Source organism: Mustela lutreola, chromosome 10 (genome assembly GCF_030435805.1).
Source record: "Mustela lutreola isolate mMusLut2 chromosome 10, mMusLut2.pri, whole genome shotgun sequence".
NCBI classification, from domain to species: Eukaryota; Metazoa; Chordata; class Mammalia; order Carnivora; family Mustelidae; genus Mustela; species Mustela lutreola.
The window spans coordinates 65,143,356-65,162,553 of record NC_081299.1 but is presented as its reverse complement, the minus strand read 5'-3'; the positions used below and the strand labels follow the sequence as shown (position 1 = coordinate 65,162,553).

Here is a 19,198-nt window from a genome sequence, read left to right as displayed (position 1 = left end):
ACTCGATCCCAGGACCCTGAGATCATGACCTGAGCCAAAGGCAGCGGCCCAACCCACTGAGCCACCCAGGCGCCCCTAGGTTATTTTAAATGGGTCTTGTAAATTGACATTTGATTATAACACTTTGACTATGTTGAAAGATCATATAACCTAGAGCAATGCTGTCCCACAGAAATATAAAGTGAACCACATATATCATATAAACATTTCTAGAATCCACATTTTAGTAAAAATAAAAAGAAAATTAAAATTAATCTTAATAATGTATTCTATTTAACCCAATAAACCCAATATATTATCATCACAACATGTAACCATTATAAAGATAATAATGTTATTAAGTTAAAACTTAAAAACAAAAATAACATTCAAAATCCTCAACAATCTGACCATAACTTTTTTTGTGAGTTTCCTAATGTGTACCTTCCTAAGTCCAATGCTGTAATCTGACCAGTCTTCTTGCTGTATCATATACATTTTATGCTCTTTCCATTGTGCTTTGCGTTCTCCGTCCAAACTGAAAACCCTCTCTGTGACCCTCTTTCTAAATCCTATCAATAATAATAATCTTCTACACTCTTTTTTTGGCACTAGATCTTCAGAATCCAGTATGAATTTTACACTTATACAACATCTCAGTTCAGGTAGCCACATTTCAGGTCCTTAGCTTTCATGTGGCTTGTGGTCACACAATGTAGATATAAAGGTTTCTACAAATCACCAGCTCTATGATCCAATTTTTCAGAACTTAAGTATCACACATACACATCTCTCACATGTATATTTACGGGAAATAAACTCTTAACAGATGCACTCTAAAGAAAACTCCATTTTTACTTATAAAATAGTATCCCAGTGCTGATTTCAGCAACACATACACTATAATTGGAATAACACTGAAAGACTAGCAAGACCCCTATGCAAGGATGACATGCAAATTTGTGAAACATTTACTGTCTTAACAAAGGTAAGTATGTGAGGTGATGGATGTGAATTAACTAGAGGGGAGGAATCCTCTCACAATGCATACATATATCAAATTATCACAGTGTGCACTTAAATACCTTATAATTTTGTCAATTTTACCTCAATAACATTGAAAAATAGTATTCTATTTTTTATCTTTAAGGAAAAAATCTTTGTGGGGCGCCTGGGTGGCTCAGTCGTTTAAGTGTCTACCTTCCGCTCAGGTCATGATCTCAGGGTCCTGGGATTGAGCCCTATGTCAGGCTCCCTGCTCAGAGGGGAACCGGCTTCCCCTTCTGCCCCTCCCCCTGCTCCTGTTCCCCCTCTCCCTCTCACATGCCTCCTCCTCTCTCACTCTCTCTCTCCTAAAAAAAAAAAAAAAAATAGATACTGTATCATTTTGAAATGATACTTTACATTTAAAGCAGTGGGAATGGCTCCATGTATACACAGTTCACTTAGTATACAAAGTTTCACAGTGTTGTAAGTAGACGCAACACTCGGAAATGAGGAACCTTTGCGATTTTCACTTTATTCTTTTCTAAAGTTTCTCCTCTCACAAGTAGTCAGAGAAAACTTACTTGGGTGGCTAGAGAAAGGGGAGTAGTCTGTAGCCACAGTGAAGCCAACAGCTCTTCAAAATAAGACAAGCGATACAAGGGGAAAAAGTGTCTAGCACAGAGGAGAGGCAGGAGAGCAGAACACAGGCTGCTATTTCACTGAACTATTAGAATCTTAGTCAAAACTGCAATAAACTGATTATCTAGCAAGTTTGTTTAGCTCTCCAAATGTTTTTAATTCTAAATTGATTTCATTTAAATCAGGACCTAACCCAAGCTATCAATTATCTTTATAATACATTGCATTAATAAAGTCATAATAATTAAACCACTGCTACTGTGATTTAACTACGACTCAAAGACTTTATTACAACCTACCAAACATTAAGTATGAGGAAATGTATTAAATAAGCCAACACATTCTATAGTATTCACCAACTACTATAAATTTAGGCAGTTGACTGCCTAATTCCAAATACAACATGCCCAAACTACTAATTGCTTAAAGAAGGACATTTAAAGATAAGAGAAAAAAATAGGATTCAAGAATAATTTACTGTGGGGGTCCCTGGGTGGCTCAGTGGGTGAAGTTAAAGCCTCTGCCTTCAGCTTAGGTCATGATCCCAGGGTCCTGGGATCAGCTCCACATCAGGCTCTCTGCTCTGCAGGGAGCTTGCTTCCCCCTCTCTCTCTGCCTGCCTCTCTGCCTACTTGTGATCTCTGTCAAATAAATAAATAAAATCTTAAAAAAAAAAAGAATAATTTAATGTGGGCGCCTGGATGGCTCAATTGGTTAAGAGTCTGCCTTCAGCTCATGATCCTGGGGTCCTGGGATTGAGTCCCGCTTCATGCTCCCTGCTCTGTGGAGAGCCTGCTTCTCCCTCTCCCTCTGCAATTCCCTCTGCTTGTGCTCTGACTCTATCTCTCTGTCAAATAAATAAATAAAATCTTTTTAAAAAGAGAATAATTTAATGTTATTATTTTGTTAAAGATTTATTTATTTGTGGGGGGGGGGGAGAAAAAGAGAGAGGGGAGAGAGTGGGAAGAGGGTAGAGGGAGAGAAACCCAAGCAGACTCACCTCTGATGGGAGAGCCCCACACCCGGCTTGGGGCTCAATCCCAGAACCCTGAGATCATGACCTGAGCTGAAATCAAGAGCTGGTGGCTTAAGTGACTGAGCCCCCCAGTGCCCCAAGAATAATTTTAAATGGATGGTTTTTAACATTTGACTTTTAAATATTTTAAAATATAGCCTTTTGGTTATCTAAGCTAAATCAGGAAGTTTGCCTCAACAGTTATTGCACATGATGTATTACATGCCATGAAGGATAAAACAGTATCAGGAGTTTACAATGCAAATATATACAATAGGACCTAGTATCTGTTGCCACTTTAGCAATACAGTGGCAGAGCTGAGGGGTTGCCTCAGAGACCTTGGCCCACAAAACCTAAAAATATACTGTCTCGCCTTTGACCAAAAAATGTTTGCCAACCCTTGCTTTATACAAATTATTCTTGACTAGAGGGAGACTGAAGTCTAAGCAGGCACCGTAATAAAATTTTATTTTATCTAGTAAACTTTTAAAAAACTGTAGTTTTCACTATTAAACACAGTTTTCACTATAAAACATCAGCCTGGCTGGTGGTAAGATAAAACTTGTACACTAATTCTCAACGTAGGCATGTCTGCTAAGGGGAATATATTAGAATATTCAGGGTGGTGAGTAAGCTATTTGTTCATCCCAAGGACAGAATATGTTTTAAAAGGTTGACAAAGACTTTAGTAATCAAACCTCTATATTGTCCAGTTTAACCACCCTCATCTAACCCATCCCTCCTGGCCATAAATGACTTCTTTTGGGTTATTTCCCAAAATGAAATTTACCCACAAAATAGTCAACTCTCTTTATTTGCCATAGTTATGTTCTATAAAGTTGTCATGGATGCTGAATTAGAGAATATTGAACCATTGCCCCTAAGGGAAATGGCAGGGTTAAGTCAACTCATCAATACATAATCTCGTTTTATGTGTTTCTGTTTCAAGACACCTCATTCAATTTAACATTGAACTCATGGCCAATAGCACTATAACTCAGCCTGAGGGAAGCTTATCTAACACATGGATTCTCTCCATAAGGCACATCACAGTCTTCTCGTGCCTAGGAACACCAGACAGCAATTCAGCCCGGTGTTGAAACATTTCTTTAAACAGTGAAGTCACCAACAAAATGCATACAAATGCAAAAGATACAAAAAGGCACTAATAGATCACAAAGGCTTATTATGAGAGTTAAAATAAGAAGTCAAAGCACCGCCTTGTTGGATCTCAGCTGGGAACATAGATTCATATTTTTTTGCTGCTTTGCCTCTGTATATGTCTGCAAATGACTGGGAAAGCATCCCAAATACTGTTTTTAGGAAGACAAATTAATTTTAGTGAGGGCAAATATGAAAGTACAGAATTGATGAATCCTGAAGGATCAACTGTATGATATACACTACCAGTAATTCTCTAAATTAAATTAATGATGGTCAGTTAAAAGACTCTTCTTGAGCAATAGCAATATTAAGTACAGCCTCCAAAGTAATGTCTCTGAAGTGGTATTTCTTTGGTATGTATAAAGGAAATCGTGTGGGTGTATTCCACTCTTTCCTCTCTGCCCGGACCTTACTACTACTCTGAGACTCAGCCTCTGGTTGTGCGAATCTGAGGGCCAGGTTGGATTAGGTTCCCTTGACTTTGAGCTCCCATACCCCCCCCCCCCATATCTCTACTCCATCCCTTATCACAATTACATAACCATCTCTGTGTGCCTCACCCATGGGGTTCTAACAGCCCTGAGAGTTTCAGTTTTGGGTTTTTTTTTTCCTACTTTTTTCCCCCTAGTATAAAGCCCTATAGTACATTGCTATTCAATTAACTTTTACTAAGTACATAATTCAATGAAGTGAGAAATTACAGGGACCTAAAGTATGAGTAGGATGTAAAAGGACAAATGAGTAAGCTTAAGTAGTAAAAAGGTAGAATGTGTACTACTTGCTACTTGTGACAGGGCTACTAATGACGGTATAGAATACAGAATATAGAAAGAGTACATTTGAAGGGGAAAAGGAGATCCACCAAAATATGCCTACCCCCCCTCTAATCACCCATTCATCTATGTTACTTACATACTTGGTAAATTTTATTGCTTGCTAAGACTGCATTCTTAATTACTATCTATGTTATAACAACTCACTTCTCTGGCTAACTCCCCAACTATAATGTAAGATCACATAGGAGAAAGGTTTATTTGACTCTCCAAAACCTAGTAAAACAATATTTAATTGAATTGAATGTGGTTGAAGATGTCCAGGAGAGAGTTGGATATTCTGAATTTGGGCTTTGGAAAAAAGTCTTAGCTGAAATAAAGCTTTAGAAAATATTATAACACAGGGGTGCCTGGGGGGCTCAGTCATTAAGCATCTGCCTTCGGCTCAGTTCATGATCCCAGAGTCCTGGGATCAAGCCCTGCATTGGGCTCTCTACTTGGCGGGAAGCATGCTTCTCCCTCTCCCACTCCCCCTGCTTTTGTCCCATCTCTCGCCCTTTCTCTGTCAAATAAATAAATAAAATCTCAAAAAAAAAAAAAAAGAAAAAGAAAAAAATATTATAACACAGGTGGTATTTTAAAGTGGAAAAAAGGAATAATTTTTGAAAGAATCAAAGACAGAACTTTAGTTGCCCAGCATTTACAGGACATATTAATCGAGAGGAGACAATGAAAAACACTGAGAATGAACAATCAGAAACCAAGTAAGAATGGAATGGCAGACACTACTGATTACGAACCAAATCTAAGTATCCTTTCTTCTTCCTGGCTTAGCAGATACCAAATTTCTTCCAAGATAATGAACTCAAGGAAGGTGAGAGCTTCCCCAGGCCCTGGGGAATGACTCATGGTTGGCTTAAATCAATCATAGCAATCACATTTCCTTGTGCCAGTGATTGGTGTAGGCGTGGCCAAGGAGATGTATGGGAAATGCTCTGGGGAACTTAAGGCAGACTGTCCTCCCTATAAAGGAATACCCACACAGGAGAAACCCCAGCACTGCTTTTCTACTTTTGGATAATAAAAGCGTAATGCTTGTTATCTTACAACAAGATAAATATCTGTGACACAGTGAGAATGGTAGAGGGTAAAGAGAGCAAGAGCCTGGGTTCTCAGTAGTGTTATTGCATCTCTGAATCAATCCTGGAACCACCATTGAGGACTTACAGCTAGAAAGATTCTATTACTTGAAGGTGAAATCATTCTGATACCACTGGTGTCCCAAAATGAAAAGAAGGAGCATTTCATGAGGGATACAGGAAAGTCAAGAAAGGTAATAGATGGGTACCCACAAGAATGATTTTGGTTTCAAGAGTTATAATCATGGTAAGCACTCAAAAAAACCATTAACCGGGACGCCTGGGTGGCTCAGTTGGTTAAAGCAGCTGCCTTCGGCTCAGGTCATGATCCCAGCGTCCTGGGATCGAGTCCCGTGTCGGGCTCCTTGCTCGGCAGGGAGCCTGCTTCTCCCTCTCCCTCTGCCTGTCATTCTGTCTGCCTGTGCTCTCTCTCTCTCTGACAAATAATAAAATCTTAAAAAAAAAAAACCAAACCATTAACCATGTGCAAGCACTACTCAACACATAGAACCTCATCTAATCTCTCTTAACAATCCTATAAAGTAGATGTAATTATAGGCAATGAAAAGCAAAAGCCAGAATCCAGTGAACTGAACAAGAGGGATATGAAAATGGAATAGTAAATTCAAACATTTCAAGAAAGTCATCTGAAGGTAAGAAGAGAACTGTATATAAGGGAGTGAATAAAGGAGGTTATAACTGGTCAACAGAAGAAGAAAAAATGCAGAGGAAAATGAGATATAAAAGTACTTAAGAAATGATTGCTAGGTAAGGTTCAGAGAAGATAGGAGGGTTTGGTACAAGAGTACAAGTAGATAAAATTTGAACAAAAGGAGAAGTGGGCTCGGAGATTAACAGAAAATAGGTAAGGACCAATTTATGAATTTGAAAGCAAGAGGATAGACTAGGAAGGAAAAGTATTTCATAGATGCTATCAGTGTTCTTTAAAAATTTTTTTAGAAAGGACATCCACTACTAAAAAGCTGAGACTTAAAGTAGGGCATTTAGTAAGAATGGTGATGGTCTCACTTAGCAATTATGAGAAATAGGAATTGATCAGAAATTGATCAGAAACAAGTAAGATTACTAAATTTGACACAGCTAAAACCAAGAAATCATGAAGAATAGACTTTCATGGGGCGCCTGGGTGGCTCAGTGGGTTAAGCCGCTGCCTTCGGCTCAGGTCATGATCCCAGAGTCCTGGGATCAAGTCCCGTATCAGGCTCTCTGCTGAGGGGAGAGCCTGCTTTCCTCTCTCTCTCTCTCTCTCTCTCTCTCTGCCTGCCTCTCTGCCTACTTGTGATCTCTCTGTGTCAAATAAATAAATAAAATCTTTAAAAAAAAAAAAAAGAATAGACTTTCATTTCTTTATAAACAATTTAATGACCTTCCATATGCCAAGCTACCTTTCTAGGTACTGGGGATACAGTATGAACAAAAATTCCTGCCTTGTGTACTTTATGTTCTAATGAGGAAGACAAGATTTTTTTTTTTTAAAGAATTTTCTGTTCCTTTTTTATTTTATTTTTTTTTTTAAGATTTTATTTGTTCGTCAGAGAGAGAGCTCACAAGCAGGGAGAACTGCAGTGACAGGCAGAGGGAGAAGCAGGCTCCCTGCTGAGCAAGGAGCCAATGCAGGACTCTATCCCAGGACGCTGCGATCACCACCCTAGCCAAAGGCAGATGCTTAACTCTGAGCCACCCAGGCATTCCTAAAAAGATTTTTTTTTAAGTATCTTTTTATTTGAGCGACACACACACAGAGAGAAAGCAAGTGTGTGCGATCAGGAGAAGGGGCAGAAGGAGAGGGAGAGGAAGAGAATCTCTAGCAGACTCTGCAGAGCATGGAGTTCCACATGGGGCTTAATCCCAGGACACTGAGATCACAACCTGCACTGAAACCAAGAGTCAGCCACTTAACTGCCTGAGCCACCCAGGCATGCCTATAAAGATTTAGTAATTAAAAATATTCTTTAAAAAAACTAATCTATGCAATGTTAGATGGTAGTAGGAGCTAAGGAAAAGAATTAAAATTTTAGATGGGGTAGGCAGAAATGGCTTCAGAGACAAAATGACATTTGTACTATGACCTGAAAGAGAAAAGGGAGAAAGCTATGTATATATGTGTGGGTTGATATCAGGTAGAGGGAAAAATGAAGTATGAAAGTACAAAATTCTGGAGGTGAGAGAATGCCAGGCATCTTTAAGGTGCAGCTGTGTCAGAATGATGGGGTAGGGACGGTCAGAGAAATAATAAGAGGCTAGATGGTGTAGAGTCTTGTAGGCTGCTAAAGACTTTGATTTGTATCAAGGGAAGATGAGAAGCCATTGGGGAGTTTTATGCAGAATGACAGGATTGCTTGGCCTTCTATGTTAAAAAAAGAGAGGGAAAGTATGGTGGGTAATGATGGAAGACCCAATAATTCAGGTGGTTTGGACAATGATGTAGCAGTGGAGGTGTTATTTATTTTAAAGGTATAGTCAATAGGACTTCCTGATGAATCAAATGTGGGATGTGAGGGAAATCAGTAGCACAAGATTTTTCAGCTTCAGCAAAGGGAAAGAACAAAGTTCTTGACTATTGACTAATATAGGAAGCTATTGACTAATATAGGAAGATAGAAGAGCTGAGGGATGGGGAATTGGGGAGTTCAATATTGGACATTTTAAGTTTAAGATGCTTATTAAACTTACAAATGGTAGTATCTAATAGGCAGTTGGATATATGAGTCTAGTATTCTTAGAAGCAGTCCAAACAGAAGATAAAAAACTGGGAGTAGAGGTGATCTTAAAACCTCGAGGTTAGGGGCGTCTGGGTGGCTCAGTGGGTTAAGCTGCTGCCTTTGGCTCGGGTCATCATCTCAGGGTCCTGGGATCGAGTCCCGCATCAGGCTCTCTGCTCGGCAGGGAGCCTGCTTCCCTATCTCTCTCTCTCTGGCTGCCTCTCTGCCTACTTGTGATCTCTCCCTGTCAAATAAATAAATAAAATCTTTAAAAACAAAAACAAAAAACCCTCGAGGCTAGAGATTATACTAGAGTGAATGCAGATGGGGAAAAGAAGTTCCAAGGATAGAGTTCTAAGATTCACAAATGCATTAGTAGTAACTATTTCTAGGAAGGTGGGGTCCTCTCCCTTATCCCCAGGAAATGAATCTTAATTATTCAAAACCAAGTATGGTACTTGCTAGAGTAAGCCTGTGAGTCAGCTTTGGTCAGCACAAGGTTAGTCCGATTGGTGTCCAGGGGAAGGGGGTAGTAGAAAGGTTTCCTTACTTTTGAAGACAAGAAACTCTCTTCTTCCACTTTACAGTTATGACTGCATAACACTGGGAACCATGGCAACCCTTATGCAATCATCAGGCGCATTGTGCTGAGGATGGCAGAGGGCAAAGATGAAAAAAAATGGGTATCTCCTGTATTGCTGAGCTATAACTCAACCAGCCGTAGGGTCACTCTGTGCCTGGATTTTTCAGTTATTATTTAATACGGGTTTTCAGGGCGCCTGGGTGGCTCAGTGGGTTAAGCCGCTGCCTTCGGCTCAGGTCATGATCTCAGGGTCCTGGGATCGAGTCCCACATCGGGCTCTCTGCTCGGCGGGGAGCCTGCTTCCTCCTCTCTCTCTCTCTGCCTGCCTCTCTGCTTACTTGTGATCTCTCTCTCTGTCAAATAAATAAATAAATCTTTAAAAAAAAAAATACGGGTTTTCATTACTTATGGGAAATAGCATCTGGTTACAATAATCTCATTTTTCATTTTCATAGCAATGCTTAGGTATCAAAAAACAAACAAACTCAGGGGGTGCCTGGCTGTCTCAGTCAATAAAGCATGTGACTCTTGATCTTGGGATCATGAGTTTGAGCCCCACATTGGACCTAGAGTTTAATTTAAAAATATAAACACTTGTGCTCGCTTTGGCAGCACATATACTAAAAAAATATAAACATTTAAACAAATGAACAAATTGAAACTCTAAATTAAAGTTTAAAGTTGGCAAGGTTAAATAACCTAGCACTTAGGTAATAATGGTGAATTGAAGCTCATCGAGCTCCAGTGTCTATTTTAAGTGACTAGGAGTTGTGGATTTAAAGAGTGGACACTACTGAAAGACATGGGGAACAAGAGTTGGGAATTCTCAAAGTGACTGGCAAACCAAGACCTGGAAGTAATAGAGATTGAAAAGGGAAGTATCAGAATTACGGAGTATATTAGTAAACAAGATAAAGTGAAAAGAGCTCTTAAGAATATTAGAATTGAAGATTTTTAATTTTTGAGTAGTCTGGAGACTAGATGTAGCTTGTACCAATGAAAGGGAATTAATTGTATTTTGAGTACTCAGGGACTGATTGGTTAATATTTACTAACACTATGTAGCTTGCTATTTTGTGTACTTGGGATTCAGTGCTAAATAAAACACACAAGGTGCTCTGCGGAGGTCACACTTTGGTGTGAAGAACAGACAAACAAGTAAACAACGAGAACTTTGGTGAATATGGAGTTTCTGGCCAGCATAATCAAAGGCACTCAGTAGTATCTGATTTGAGATGAAGTTCCCTGGTTGTAGCCTGGCTAGCAATTGGGGTCCTTACACAGGGTTGCACACAGCACACAAGTGAATGAGAATCGGGATGACAGTAACTGGCAATTATGTATTTCACATAATTTCACATATGCACACTCAGAAGTAAACATTTAATGATTGATCTGATCATTAAATTTCTTCCATTCTAACTCTTCAACACTTGCTTAATAAACTATAGGTCATTATTTTTTTTTAAAGATTTATTTATTTATTTAACAGAGAGAGAGAGAGAGGTTACAAGTAGATGGAGAGGCAGGCAGAGAGAGAGGGAAGCAGGCTCCCTGCTGAGCAGAGAGCCTGATGCGGGACTCGATCCCAGGACCCTGAGATCATGACCTGAGCCAAAGGCAGCGGCTTAACCCACTGAGCCACTCAGGCGCCCCAACTATAGGTTATTTTTTAAAAGATTTTAAATTAATCTCTACACCCAACATGGGGCTCAAAATTAGATATTCTTTGTTAGACTGATCCAAAGAACTATCTGAAAACAAAGATGGAGTCTTTGCAGTGATTCATGTTTTATTCAACCTTAACTCCCTAGAATAAGCTCCATGAGGGTAGGCATATGTGTCTATTTTGTTCGCTACTATATCTCCAGCACTTAGAACAACGTCCAGCATTTTTACTGAACCGAATAAATAAGCACCTACTGGATGAGAGGCATTATGTTAATCACAAAGGTAAATAAAATGGTTCCCACCCTTAAGGAGTTTACCCTTTTAAAGGATCTAAATAAGGGGCACCTAGGTGGCTCAGTGGGTTAAAGCCTCTGCCTTAGGCTCAGGTCATGATGCCAGGGTTCTGGGATTGGGCTCTCTGCTCGGCGGGGAGCCTTCTCCCCCCACCCCAACCTCTCTGCCTATTTGTGATCTCTGTCAAATAAATAAATAAAATCTTTATTTCAAAAAAAAGGATCTAAGTAAAAATCTCTCGGTCTTCACCTATATCAAAGTACATCCTTAAAGAGCAAGGTTGTTAAGAATCTAAAAGCATTATCTGTTCTGGACCAAAGAAATTTATTGTAGGCTTCATATGATCTTAAATTTAAAAAATAAAGTACCATTCTATCTTGAAAAATTAGTATTTGTATCACTAGGTACTACAATTAGATGACCTGTTATAAAAAATGATTATGTAAATCAAAGAAAAAATAACAATTTCAGGTGCTTTTAAACATTTTAATTACTTCTTTTCAAGTCCTTTCAAATATATTTTAACAAAAGTGAAGTGAGAATATCACTTAATATGAAGCAACATAAAAGAACAAACAGAATCAGAAGGCAAATTCCAAAGAGATCACTGCTATAAATAGAGACATGAAAATGTCAGGACAGAGAAGCAAAGTTCCACTAAAAAACAACAACAAAACCGTATGCCAAGTGGGCTTTACATCTCATACCCACCCGTCTTCAGTTAAGGATTTCTTTCACTGGCAAAGATCCTCTTTCAATAATCTATTTCAAAATATAAATGTTGTAAAGGTAGACGTCCTGATTATAAAAATCAAGATGTTTTTGGTTCTGCAAAGATTCGTGTTCCCCTTGTACCTAAGAAGCAGAAAACCTCCAACTGAAATTTAACTGAATCACTGCTGTTTCAGAGTTCTTTGATGAAATAAAGAGCACTGGATTAGGAGTCTAGTGTTGACACAGCAATTAATCTTGTCACTTTGTGCATGGCTTTCAAGCAATCCAGGTCAATTTCCTCCACCATAAAATGAGAGAAACAGATTAGATGATCTTCAAGGTCTTTCCAAGTCTGCTATCCTAAGAAGTTGAGTGACTCTTCTTTTCCATGCTAGATAGCCTCAAAAGCCCCCAATATTTATAACCACGTATTTAGCAATTGACTCTAGCTTTGCAGGGAAGTGGTAACTATGATAACAAACAATTCAATTTGATACTAAAATTTTACCAACATAGGGGCACCTGGGTGGCTCAGTCAGTTCAGTGTCTGCTTTTGGCTCAGGTCGTGATCCTAGGGTCCTGGGATTGAACCCCATGTCAGGCTCCCTGCTCAATGGGGAACCTGCTTCTTCCTCTTCCTTTGCTCCTCCCTGCGCTTGTTCTTGCTCTCCTCCCTGTCAAATAAATGAGATCTTAAAAAAAAAAAAAAAAAAGACTTTACCAACATAAAAGCACCAAGATATATTGGCAAACCAGAGTAAGATCCAGTCTTCAACCAGCTCTCCTTTATACAAGAGAAAAGGGGAGAAAACAAGATATCTGTGTTCAGAACATATACTAGTCTAACTGGGGAAACAAAATATAATTAAGCTAAATCCTGTAATTATTAAACTTTTTGCATAAGAGACCAGTTTTCAGACTGATAAACATAAGAATCAACTACGATGCCTATTTTTTTTTTTAAATAAGAGATGTAAATTTTCTAAAACAAGTTACATTAGGTCCAGGTGGGGCCCAAGTATCCACATTTTTAAAAAACACCCTAGATAATGCAGGGTTTTTCCTCAAACATACTCTTGATTAAGGAACACTGTCCTAGCCTAGATCAACAAAAACTTGATAGGGTTCAAAAACAAAATGCTTCTAGACCTTGAATTCTCTAGACTATATGCCCATAATCACTAGAGAACAAACTATAAGGCATCAAAAATTAGCAAAAGTCTAATGGAGCAATTTTATTTTAGTGGTTCTCAAGTGTGGGCTACACTTTAAGGATCAACTTAGGAAGTTGTTACACATACAGATATAGACCAATGAAATCAAGATTCTGGGAGTGGGGGTCAGGGCTCAGCTTTATTTAACATTTTAAAAAAGCTCCCTGTAATCAATATACTGAATTAAGTAAAAGATCAACGGAATTGGTTAGTCAGGTTAAAGTTTATGAAAAAAGATGATTTTTAATTTTGATCTTTATTTGGCTAAAATTTTAATGAATAGGATAAATGTAACAGAAGTGAAAGGAACTGATGTATAAATATGTGATTCAATTAGGGAGAGAAAAAATAAACAGATTTTGACCACAAAATAAACGGAGAATAAGAACAGTAAATATATCAATTTATTTTAGACATTTTGGTTTTGAAGCAACACACAAAATGTTGTTGAACACACAAAATCTCTTGGAGATAGCTGCAGACACAGATCTGGAAATACTTCTAAGGAATAAGTACAGGACTAATTCTAAGTAAACTAACAAAACTTATGTAACACTGTGTGTTAACTACAGTGGAATTAAAAAAATTTTCTAAAGATTTTATTTATTTGACAGAGAGAGAGATCACAAGTAGGCAGAGAGGCAGGCAGAGAGGGAGAGGAGGAAGCAGGCTCCCCGCTGAGCAGAGAGCTCGACTTGGGGCTCGATCCCAGGACCCTGAGATCCGGACCTGAGCCGAAGGCAGAGGCTTTTACCCACTGAGCCACCCCGGCGCCCCGGAATTAAAATTTTTAAATACTTTCACAGGTCAAAAAAATTATGAAACCATATATATTACATACACTCTGTAGTTTTATTATATATTATATTCTGCAGCATTATATACCAGCTTTATTCTAAGTTATTTGGATGTATGCTATAATTAACTAAAAGCACTCGGGAACTGGGTGGTAAAGCCAATTTTTTGAGACAGAAACTGTCAGGAGTACGAAATTTTCAACCTACCATTATCCCTATAGTAAGGGAGCATTACGGTATATCGGTAAGGGCAGGTAGCTCTGAATTTTTTTCATTAAATATTGATTCAATTTCCTATATATTTTATGATGCTGTGCTGTATCTCCCATGATCCTGGTCAAAGGACAGATCCTGCTTACACACAGGCTGCCAACAGATGTGTGCAACTAGCTAAACACGATTTATATATTCAAAGAGGCACTGTGTACGATACAGTAAGGATGGTCCTTCTTTCATTAAAGTTGAAGAACCATGTAAAGTTGGGAAGGAACCTTAGCAAGCCCCTCTTTTCCCCCATATATGCTTTCTGCCTTCACTGAAGGGCAAAGAAAATTTATCTCATTTTCAGGAAGAGCCTTTGTCTCAACATTAATTGTTCTAAAAAATTAAATTACACAGAATTCTACTCTTAATTTTCTGAAGAGTCTGATTTTATTTTTTTTTAAAGATTTTATTTATTTATTTGACAGAGACACAGAGAGAGAGGGAGCACAAACAGGGGGAGTGCGAGTGGGAGAAGCAGGCTTCCCAGAACAGGAAGCCCAATGCGGGACTTGATTCCAGATCCCTGGGATCCTGACCTGAGCTGAAGGCAGATGCTTAACAACTTAGCCACCCAGGAGCCCCAAAAGTCTGATTTTAAAACTTTTGATATGTTTTTGGAGGTGGGCTATTTTATAGAGGAATCCAATATGCAAACAGTACAAACACTATCATAGACACTCTGTGGTAATACAGAGGAAAAATTTAAATTAAACAATCCTATTCTTTTCTTGAAGGGGCTTACAATCTAGTTTGTCATGTGGATTACAAACACATAAACCCCCTAAACAATGTATCTGAAAAATAGTATTAATCATACCAAATATATATGTATATATATATATATACACTCTAAACATTATATATACATTAATTTTAGTAAAGCATATTACTGATTCATCCAATACAATTAAACACAGAAAAACAAGGCTTTATCTTTTTATATAACACATGGGTTCTTTAATTTTGTATGTAATATTTTTATTACCTTACATTAAGACCTGGTTCTCATGACAAACTTTGGCATACATCTCAATAAAAACAAATGCATATATTTTTAAAATCCAAGTAAGAAATACGAAGTTGTGAACCACACCATAGGAAACTACAGAGATCCATTTCATTACTTGATTTTTTATAGATTCTTCAATTCTTTCAACACAGGTCGCCTGGGTTCAAATCACTAACACTTACTAATATGTGACCCTGGGCAAGTTAGTTAACTTACCTGTACCCCAGCAAGAGTTTTTAATAAGCACCTCATAGAGCCACTGTAAGCATAAATGAATTAAATACAGACAAAGCATTTAGAACAGTAACCAGTATATCGCACTAGCCATTATTAGCTATTGCTATGAGTGTGCTATGCAGTAAAGACACAGAAAGACATAAGCTTTACTGTCATGGACACTACAATCTAGTGGGAATTCCAAACAAACAATAAGTGATACTATGCTATTATTGTCATGACGAAGTACATGACAACAACTAAGAATCCCTGAATTTTTAGAGTTCTCGACAGGCTTTCTGTTAAAATGGAAATTACCAGGCAATAGTAAAATGGAAGAGGTGGGAAGTGTACCTGATAAAAAGGGAGCTCTGCAGTTATGGGTAAGTGAGAATGACAAGGATAATAGAAGTCTAGATTTAGGGCAAATCAATGATCTTAAACAATATCCTAGTATTCTTCAGTCTACTTACAGCCCTTCAATCAGGACACACTATCAAATTTGGCACCCAAATCAGAGAAGAAATCTCTAATAACTGAGCATGAGATGATAGTATTACTAACTTCTGAAAGGGAAAACAGAAGTCACAGTGTAAAAACATAAGACCTTTTATTATCCTTTACTGTTGGCTACTTTTCAGAAACAGATTAAATTGCCCTCTCTTTTAGGTACACTGGTAAAAGGAAGTTGTGTGACTTACCAAAGGGCACATGGGTCATACTTTAACACAGATCCTCTTGGACTTAGCCTAGAGTCCTTTCCACTATCTGGGGCTACCTCCAGTTTCAGACACTGGTCAAACTGTTGTTTTCCAAAATGTTCCAAAGTTAATTTGTATTAACAACTCTGTTCTCTAAAATGCTAATATATGGGTGCCTGGGTGGCTCAGTTGGTTAAGTGTCTGCCTTCAGTTCAGACCATGATACCAGAGTCCTAGGATCAAGTCCTAAATCAGGCTCCCTGCTAGGCGGAGAGTCCCCTTCTCCCTCTGTCCCTCCCCGCAACTCATGTGCTCACATGCTCTCTCTTAAAATAAATACATTTATTTTTCTCACAAAAAATAAAATCTTAAAAAAAAATAAAATGCTAATATATCCTGCTTCCATTCACACCTCAGTCTGAAATAAAATTCTAAAAACTCAGTCCAAAGGGATATAAAAGTCATTAAACCAAAAACCAACCTAATGATCAAACACCCTAACGACATCCTGAACTATTTACTTTAATTTGAAGTGGCCACTTCCCTCCTCACATCTAACCTGAATCTGTTGTAACTACGTACTAAGGAAATACTGGCCTGGTTTAAATGACACACAGTATATAGCATGTAGTTTTCAGATCCTTCTGGCTAAGAGCTGTTAGAAGGTAGGTGATCCATAGAAAGCTGAGGCAGGAAACCTGTACAATTATGTCATTCTAAGATGCCTGTTAAGGGACACATGGATGGCACAGTCAGTTATGCATCCCACTCTTGGTTTCAGCTCAGGTCATGATCTCAGAGTTGGGAGATGGGAGTCCCTTGTTAGGCTCTGTGCTCAGCAGCAAGTCTGTTGACTCTCTCCCTCTCTAAAATAAATAAATCTTAAAAAAAAAAAATGCCTGTTAAAAAGCCATAATGGATGGGGCACCTGGGTGGCTCAGTGAGTTAAGCCTCTGCCTTCAGCTCAGGTCATGATTTCAGGGTCCTGGGATCGAGCCCCACATCCGGCTCTCTACTCAGTGGGGAGTCTGCTTCCCCCTCCACTGCCTGCCTCTCTGCCTATTTGTGATCCCCCTTCAAATAAATAAATAAAATCTTTAAAAAAAAAAGCCATAATGGACTTTTCTCCAAAAGCTAAAAATAAGAATCTGTTAATATTTCACAGATTTAACAAATCCAAAAGTGAAAACTGTGCTAAGAAAAAAATCATGTAGTCATTTGGTAACCAGTAAGTCAGAAGGTAAAATAAGAAACTTGCCACTGCATTTAATAGCTCAACTTTAATTGCATTTGCTTATCTTCTCACTCTGTTATCTGGTATATCTAAATGCTCCCTACTGTAGCGTTCAAAATACCAACTTTTGCTTCATCCTAAGGATAAAATATGAAATACCATTTCTGTGGTAAGAGTCTGACTATAAAATATGATTCAGCCAAATATTTAGCCAACATCAAAGCATAATAAGCCAATTTTAGATTATTAGCTATGATACATCCACTTTTAAGAAATTTACATTGTAAAAGGGAATAAATTTAGTCAAGAAAAGCCTGATCTCATCAATTTTAAAAGTAACCAGAAAAGTACAAATGGCTCTGAGATTGAGAACTCACAGAGCCTAATCAAAATTCACTGGTTAGTTTTCCCACAATTCAGCTGCTCTTGCACGTTCCTGGGTTTTACCAAAACTAAGATTTGAACATAACTGCAATCCATAAAATGTACACAGATTATACTTTCTTGATTCTAAAATGCCAGACGCCAAATTACAAGTTTATTACTAGTTTCCATTTGCATAGCACTTTGTTTTCTGAAGAACTCACAGGTATCTCATTTGAGGACAGTAAAGGAAGTTATGATCATCAATAGAAATCTGAGACATAGAGACAAGTTACTTGCCCAAGGCCACACACAACTAAAATGCAGAGGCAGATTTTTTTCAGTATGCACTTTCAACAAAAGTCTAGAATGTTGACTATGCATTAGGAATTGGTCAATGGTAAATAGATAGTCCTTGTTCTCCAGTTTACATTCTAAAGGAAAAGAAACAATAAAAAAGTAAACACACAGAAATAATTTCAGATAAATGCTATAAAATGGTAATGACATAGTGATTGCAGAATGGCACAGCTAGAGGTCAGAGATGGTCTAAGGAGGTGACATCTGAACTGAGCCTCGAATGATGAGGACAAACCATCCACGTGAAAGTCTATAAAAGCATCCAGGCCAGGCAGAAGAAAAAGCAAACATAAAATCCCAAAGGCAGGAAGTATCTTGGACAGCACGGTTAGTGAAGAAGAATTAAAGTGAGGATTGTTTAGAGACAGTGGCCTGGTCATATGGAGCCCTTACACCACTCCAGGAGATAGGATTTTAAAGTACTTGGGGTGCCTCAGTGGTTCAATCAGTTAAGTGTTCAACTTTGCTTCAGCTCAGGTCATGATTTCAGGGTTGTGAGATGGAGCCCTATCAGGCTCCCTACTCAGTGGGGAGTCTTCTCTCCTTCTCCTTCTGCCCTTATGCCCACCCCCACGATACATACTCTTTCCGAAATAAATCTTTTAAAAAGTTTAATAGGAAGAGAAAGGTGAGATGATCTGTTTTAAAGAAAGAAATCATTCAAGCTGCTATGTGAAGAAACAATTGAAATATAATCAGGTAGAGGCTTGAGCTTCAAAAGTATTGGTAATGGATCCTTGTTACTTTTGAGAATTTACACATATATTACATATTTTTATAATTTCACAATTTAAAAAAGCTAATTATAGACATTTAAGGGTGGGAGCAGAAAAACCAAGTAGAATACTATTGCAGTCCAGGACTAAGTGATGGTAATTTGGGAGTAGTGGAAATGTAAATTAATAGAATTTGGAATGTACCACAGAAGTATGGTAAATAGGTTTTCCCAATGGAGAGGCAGGGGCAGGAATTAAGGCTGACCAGTGTTTCTCAATGTAGGATGATTTTGCCTACCAGGGAACATCAGCAATGTCTGGAGATGTTTTTGACTGCCACAACTGAGTGTGTGTGTGTGGGGGGGGGGGGGCAGTGTTATGTTACTAGGATCTATGGGTAGAGGCTAAGAATGGTGCTAAACATATTTCAGTACACAGTGGTATTTCCAAACATAATTATCAGAAGTTAAGAAATCCTGATCTGATTCCAACTCCCCACCCTGGTTCCAGGAGAGTCTACAAATAAAATACAGATGAAAGGCTTCACTTTGCACATTTAGAGACAACTAGAATTGTCTGAAATAAAGTTTGTTTGCAGGTGAATCATATCACTCTATGGTTAACATTATGTTGATCAGAAGA

General features: G+C 38.2%; 1 protein-coding gene and 1 non-coding gene across 5 annotated transcripts in view; one reads left to right on the top strand and one right to left on the bottom strand.

Moving 5' to 3' along the window:
• The window catches only part of DNAJB4 (DnaJ heat shock protein family (Hsp40) member B4), a 44,545-nt gene that overhangs the window by 24,039 nt on the left and 1,308 nt on the right, over nucleotides 1-19,198 (bottom strand). The window contains exon 1 of one of the 4 annotated variants that reach the window (XM_059137626.1): nucleotides 8,883-8,898. The exons of the other annotated variants lie outside the window; for them this stretch is intronic. The gene's annotated coding sequence lies outside the window, so the exon portion shown is untranslated. Of the gene's footprint in view, nucleotides 1-8,882; nucleotides 8,899-19,198 lie in introns of those variants that run through there. 4 annotated transcript variants of the gene reach the window in all.
• On the top strand, nucleotides 856-961 carry LOC131810667 (U6 spliceosomal RNA). The gene has a single exon (XR_009345650.1). It is a non-coding gene; the product is annotated as a U6 spliceosomal RNA (small nuclear RNA).